Here is a 7,569-nt window from a genome sequence, read left to right on the forward strand (position 1 = left end):
CACATCTCTTTTGAATTTTTCAAGGCTTCCTACATGTATTAGGGTGTAGGAAAACCACTGATATAGTTTCGGTATTTGTCCCCTCCAAATCTTATGTTGAAATGTGATCTCCAATGTTGAAGGTGGGGCCTACTGGGAGGTGTTTGAGTCATGGGGGTGGATCCCTTGTGAATGACTTTTTGCCCTCCCCAAAGTAATGAGTTCGTGTGAGATGTCGTTGTTACAGAGACTGGAACTTTCCTCCTCTTTCTCTTGTTCCCCTTCTCACCATGTGACACATCTGCTTCCCCTTCACCGTCCACCAGGAGTAAAAGCTTCCTGAGGCCTTATGAGAAGCTGAGCAGATGATGATGCTGTTTCTTGTACAGCCTGCAGAACCATTAGTCAAATAAACCTGTTATCTTTATAAATTACCCAGCCCCCGGGGTTCCTTTATAGCAATGCAAAACAAATGGCTACAACCACCAATCATTGTAACATATTCCTGGTGGTCTTCAAGGCCTTAATTCTACAGAATTGAATTTACTTTTTAAAAACCATACTTAATTTTTCATTTGCTTAGTATATACAGTATAGATATTTTCCCTTCAGACCTAAGTGACAAATAACCGGTGTCACATTGTTTGTATGTTGTCATTCCTTTGAAATGGAAAAGGACCACTATAGGTGATCCTGAGGTCACTAGTGACTTAGATGAGGTTGATTAAATTGCATTGATAATTAAATTATAGGCCAGGTGCTGTGACTCACACCTGTAATTCTAGCACTTTGGGAGGCTGAGGCAGGTGGATTGCTTGAGCGCAGCAGTTTGAGACCAGCCTGGGCAATGTGGTGAAACCCCATCTTTATAAAAAATACAAAAATTAGCTGGGCGTAGTGGTGTGCACCTGTAGTCCCAGCTACTCTGGAGGCCGACGTGAAAGGGTTGCTTGAGCCCAGGAGGTGGAGGTTGCAGTGTGCTGAGATGGCGCCACTGAACTCCAGCCTGAGTGACAGAGCTAGGTAAATTATAATTGTTCTCATAAGTAACTTTACTGTGTTTTCTTTTTTTTGTTGTTGAGATGGAGTTTTGCTCTTATTGCCCAGGCTGGACTGCAATGGCACAATCTCGGCTCACCACAACCTCTGCCTCCAAGATTCAAGCGATTCTCCTGCCTCAGCCTCCTGAGTAGCTGGGATTATAGGCTTGCGCCACCATGCCCGGCTAATTTTGTATTTTTGGTAGATACAGGGTTTCTCCATGTTGGTCAGGCTGGTCTCAAACTCCTGACCCCAGGTGATCCACCTGCCTCGGCCTCCCAAAATGCTGGGATTACAGGCGTGAGCCACCGTGCCCAGCCGTATTTTCTTATATTTGATATAAGAAGAAAAAAGGATTCGTTCTCATTTACCCAATGAAGTTTGATTCTTCACACTGGAAGGTTAGGCAACTCCAAGCAGCCAAAAATTCTCTAGAAGTTATATACATCAGTTAAATGGAAATATGGCCTCATAAACCATGGATATCTGACTTTAAAAAGTCATTCCTTTGAAACCATACCTACAACTTGCTTTTTTTTTTTTTTTTGCAGTTTTTTGTTTTTTGTTTTTTTTAATGAAGTATTTATTGATCATTCTTGGGTGTTTCTCGGAGAGGGGGATGTTGCAGGGTCATAGGATAATAGTGGAGAGAAGGTCAGGAGATAAACACATGAACAAAGGTCCCTGGTTTTCTTAGGCAGAGGTCCCTGCGGCCTTCTGCAGTGTTTGTGCCCCTGGGTACTTGAGATTAGGGAGTGGTGATGACTCTTAAAGAGCATGCTGCCTTCAAGCATCTGTTTAACAAAGCACATCTTGCACCGCCCTTAATCCATTTAACCCTGAGTTGACACAGCACATGTTTCAGAGAGCACGGGGCTGGGGGAAAGGCCATAGATCAACAGCATCCCAAGGCAGAAGAATTTCTCCTAGTCAGAACAAAATGGAGTCTCCTATGTCCACCTCTTTCTACACAGACACAGCAACAGTCTGATCTCCCCTTCCTTTCCCCACACTTCCCCCCTTTCTTTTCAACAAAACCGCCATCGTCCTCATGGCTCGCTCCCGATGGTCGCTGTCTCTTCAGAGCTGTTGGGTACACCTCCCAGATAGGGCGGCCGGGCAGAGGCGCTCCTCACCTCCCAGAGGGGGCCGCCGGGCAGAGGCGCTCCTCACTTCCCAGATGGGGCGGCCGGGCAGAGACGCTCCTCACCTCCCAGACGGGGCGGCCGGGCAGAGGCGCTCCTCACTTCCCAGACGGGGCGGCCGGGCAGAGACGCTCCTCACTTCCTTCCAGACGGGGTGGCGGCCAGGCAGAGGCGCTCCTCACTTCCCAGACGGTGTGGCGGCCGGGCAGAGGCGCTCCTCACTTCCCAGATGGGGCAGCCAGGCAGAGGCGCTCCTCACTTCCTCCCAGACGGGGTGGCGGCCGGGCAGAGGCGCTCCTCATCTCCCAGACGGGGCGGCCGGGCAGAGGTGCTCCTCACTTCCCAGACGGGGCAGCCGGGCAGAGGTGCTCCTCACTTCCTCCCAGATGGAGTGGCAGCCGGGCAGAGGCACTCCTCATCTCCCAGACGGGGCAGCCGGGCAGAGGTGCTCCTCACTTCCTCCCAGACGGGGTGGCAGCCGGGCAGAGGCACTCCTCACCTCCCAGACGGGGCAGCCGGGCAGAGGAGCTCCTCACTTCCTCCCAGACGGGGTGGCAGCCGGGCAGAGGCGCTCCTTACCTCCCAGACGGGGCGGCCAGGCAGAGGTGCTCCTCACTTCCCAGATGGGGCCGCCGGGCAGAGGCGCTCCTCACTTCCTCCCAGACGGGGTGGCGGCCTGGCAGAGGCGCTCCTCACCTCCCAGACGGGGCGGCCGGGCAGAGGCGCTCCTCACTTCCCAGACGTTGGGCAACTGGGCAGAGGCGCTCCTCACTTCCCAGACGTTGGGTGACTGGGCAGAGGCGCTCCTCACTTCCCAGACGGGGCAGCTGGGCAGAGGCGCTCCTCACATCCCAGACGATAGGCGGCCGGGCAGAGACGTTCCTCACTTCCTATACGGGATGACGGCCGGGCAGAGGCGCTCCTCACTTCCCAGATGGGGCTGCCGGGCAGAGGGGCTCCTCACATCCCAGACGATGGGCAGCCAGGCAGAGACGCTCCTCACTTCCTAGACGGGGTGGCAGCGGGGCAGAGGCTGTAATCTTAGCACTTTAAGAGGCCAAGGCAGGAGGCTGGTAGGTGGAGGCTGGTAGGTGGAGCCGAGATCACGCCACTGCACTCCAGCCTGAGCACCATTGAGCACTGAGTGAGCGAGACTCCGTCTGCAATCCCAGCACCTCGGGAGGCCGAGGCAGGCAGATCACTCGAGGCCAGGAGCTGGAGACCAGCCCGGTCAACACGGTGAAACCCCGTCTCCACCAAAAACACAAAAACCATTCAGGCCTGGCGGCGCGCGCCTGCAATCCCAGGCACTCGGCAGGCCAAGGCAGGAGAGTCACAGGAGCCTGAGGCAGGGAGGTTGCAGCGAGCCGAGATCACGGCAGCACAGTCCAGCTTCGGCAACAGAGGGAGACCGAAAAAAGGAGAGGGAGACCGAAGAAAGGGGAGATGGGGGCGGGGGGGAGAGGGAGCTACAACTTGCTTTTATAATTATTATATCACATAGGTATAAATGATTCAGTACAGACTTGGATATTTGATTTATGAATGTTTGTGTTGGTAAAGCATGCCTGCACAGTCATCCAATGATTCAGTGTAACTTTGCTGGCTGTAATGTTGGCTTGAACATTTCATGCAACTTTATTGGCCCATCTGCTCCAGAGTAGAGTCGTGGAACACTGAGCTTGTATTGCATGCCATGAATGCTGAACAGTGTTGTGAAACTTCAACATAAAACAGAAAAGTGGTAACAGCAGTGACAATTACTGCTGTGTTTGTCACAACCTTATGAGCTAGCAACTAGCATTTAATAAACATCAGGCATAGGGCTATGCACAGTTCGTGTACATACCTTATGGAGTAGGTGTTATTACCACAGAAAACTGTGGTACAGACATTTAATCACACAGAGCTGATCAGTGGAGGAGTCACAGTTTGAACTCCGGTTAGCTAGTCTTACCACTGTGTAACTATTCATAATAACTGAAATCAATAAGGCTATTTATCACTTGAGTTGATTGAAGTTTGGATCTTCAAAATATGACTGTTTTCTTCAGTAAACTTAAATTAGGTCAAAGTTAAGTTACTGATAGTCACAAAAGAGACTATAACATGGACCTAAGCTTCTTAAATTTTTTATTTGCTTGTTTTCAGGATACCCAAAATGTTTGATTTCAGCCTTGAACAACTACATTAATAATCTTTTCACTAAAGATAATCTAGATTAATTGAATAAATCAGCTTGAATTAAAGCTCATTAATGTGCAACATTTAGATACCTAGAACAATTTTTTTATAAAGCTTAGATAAAGCTTTTTATAAAGCTTAGATAATCATGCTTAGATAAACACAGACCTGATTTGTCTTTGTAAATACTGGGTTCTCTGCTATTGGCACAATATGAAACTGAGCCGTGGAGGTGTGTTGCCTGCTGTAAATGGCTAATAGTTTTTAAAAGTGTTCAGTAACCAGATTAACAAAGCACTGTTATTATGAGTTTGTCCTTTTGCCTCTCGTTTTATTCTAGTGGATTGGGCTGTGCAACCAGGGCTTTTCTAGAGCACCTAGAAGTTAAAACCACATTCACTCTCCCCAGACCCTGGGTTTGTAATCTTAATTATTCCTCCCAACACTTGCTGATATCTATGTTGAAATTTTCAAACCTGTCTTGTGTTGAGGTTTTATAATAAATAATTCTTAACTGAATCACCTTCAACATCCAGGATGATCTTTTGGGGAAAACATCTGCTTCAGCATGATCCCCTAAGATTTTCTCCAGGATTACTTTTAAAGCCACTTGTTTAAAGATTCAAACATGTGATCAGTGTCACTATTCATATTTGTTAAAAAGAACTTTTATTATTGTTCATATGTAGACAAATAGCAGAACCACTTTTCAATAAAAACATTTGTTAACAGCATGGAGACACAGGATGTCACTGAACGATTTTGCTAAACATATCTATGCAAAAAATTTCTCTTTCCTATTTCCTCACCAACACAAACTTGGCTTCAGGATTAGTTTTGAACTCAAGGACTTTGCAAGATTGCTTAAGTATAGAAGATTGTCATTAATACCTTTGCTTCAGAATAGTCCACCTAGACCACTCACAATCATATTCTAAAATGCAAGCATCTTAGTAATGATAAAGCAAAAATCATTAGTAGAAATACAAAATGAAAATAGAAAAGGTTTCAAAGCCTACGACTACAGAAAATGATCAAACCATGAAGGAAGACAGCATGAGAGGAAGAAAGAAATGAAGTATTTCCAAAACAACTAAAAAAATGGCAGGAGCAAGTATTTACCTATCAGTAAGTACCATGAATGTAAATTTAAATTCTCCAATAAAAAGACACAGTGACTGAATGGATTAAACAAAATAGAAAAACAAAAACTAAACAAGACCCAACTATATCCTGCCTACAAGACACTAACTTTTAAGGAAACAAATAGACTGAAAGTGATGGAATGGGAAGAGATATTTCATGCAAAGGAAACCCAATGAGAGTAGGGATACTTGTATCAGATAAAATAGACCTTAACTCAAAAACTATAAAAATAGACAAGGACATTATCCAATGATAAAAGGTCAATTCATCAAGAGACTACAACAATTGTAGATATATAAGCACCCAAAATTACAGCACCTAAACATATAATAGAAATACTAAGGGGCCTGAAAGGAGAGTAGACCACAATATAATAATAATAGGGGATGTCCATACCTCATTTCACAATGGATAGATCCTCCAGATGGAAAGTTAATAAGGAAATACCGGACTTGAACAACACTTTAGACCAAATAGATCTAACAGACATATGCAGAACATTCCATATAACAACAACAGATATACATTCTTCTCAAGTACATGAAACATTCTTCAAGATAAATTGTATTAGGGCACAAATCAAACCTTAGCAAATTTTGAAAGACTGAAATTATATCAAGTATTTTTTCTAACCATAATGTTATGAAACTAGAAATCAATGCCAGGAGTAATTTCAGAAAATTCACAAATGCGTGGAAATTAAATAACATGCTCCAAAATAATCATTAAGTCAATGAAGAAATTAAAAGGGAAATTAAAAAAAATCTTGATGTCGAGACAAGCAAAAATGGAAACAACATACAGAAACTTCTGTGATACAGCAAAAGCAGGTCTAAGAGTAAAGTTTACAGCAATAAATGCCTACATCAAAAAAGAAGATGGCTGCACACAGTGACTCATGCCTATAATCCTAGCCCTTTGAGATGTAGAGGTGGAAGGACCACTTGGGCCCGGGAGTTGGAGATCAGCCTGGGCAGCACAGGGAGACCTCATCTCTATAAAAATTTTTAAAAAGTTAGCTGAGTATGATGGCACACACCTGTCGTCCCGGCTACTTGGGAGGTTGAGGTGGGAGATTCACTTGAGCCCAGGAGGTAGAGGCTGCAGTGAGCCATGATTGTACCACTGTACTTCAGCCTGGGTGACAGAGCAAGACCCTGTCTCCTAACAACAACAACAAATGCAAACAACCTAACATTACACCTGAAGGAACTACCTAGAACAAGAAAAAACTGAGCCCAAAGTTAGCAGAAGGAATGAAATAATAAAGAGCAGAAATAAATAAAATAGATAATAAAAAATACAAAAGATCAATGAAACAGAGGTGGTTTATTGAAAGGATAAAATTCACAAACCTTTAGGTAGACTAAGAAAAAAGAGAGAATACCCAAATAAAATCAGAAATGAAAGAGGAGACATTACAACTGATACCACAGAAATAAAAGATCATAGGAGACTACTATGAACAATTAGATACCAATAAGTTAGGTAACTTAAAATAAATGGATAAATTACTAGACATGTACATCCTAAAAAGACTAAATCATATAGAAATAGAAAATGTGGACAGACCAACAATTAGTATGGAGATTGAATCAGTAACAAAAACTCTCCTACAAAGAAAAGGCCAGGACCTGATGCCTTCACTGTTAAATTCTACAAAACATTTGAAGAACTAATACTAACTCTTCTCAAAGTTTTTCAGAAAAAACAAAGAGGAGAAATTTAAAAAAAAATTTTTTTTGGACAGGGTCTCATTGTTGCTTAGGTTGGACTGCAGTGGCAGATCATGACTCACTGCAGCCTGAAACTTTTGGGTTCAAGCAATCCTGCCACCTCAGCCTCAATCAACCTCCCAAGTAGCTGCGACTTCAGGTGCATGCCACCATGCCTGGCTAAGTTTTTACTGTTTTAGAGACTGGGGTCTTGCTATGTTTCCCAGGCTGGTCTCCATTCCTTGGCCTCAAGTGATCCTTCAGCCTTGGCCTCCCAAAGTGCTGGGATTACAGGCATAAGCCACTGCATGTAGCTGAGGAAGGCTATTTCAAAACTATTTTTATGAGGCCAGAATTAA

The sequence above is a fragment of the Pongo pygmaeus genome, chromosome 7 (genome assembly GCF_028885625.2).
Source record: "Pongo pygmaeus isolate AG05252 chromosome 7, NHGRI_mPonPyg2-v2.0_pri, whole genome shotgun sequence".
Classification (NCBI taxonomy): Eukaryota; Metazoa; Chordata; class Mammalia; order Primates; family Hominidae; genus Pongo; species Pongo pygmaeus.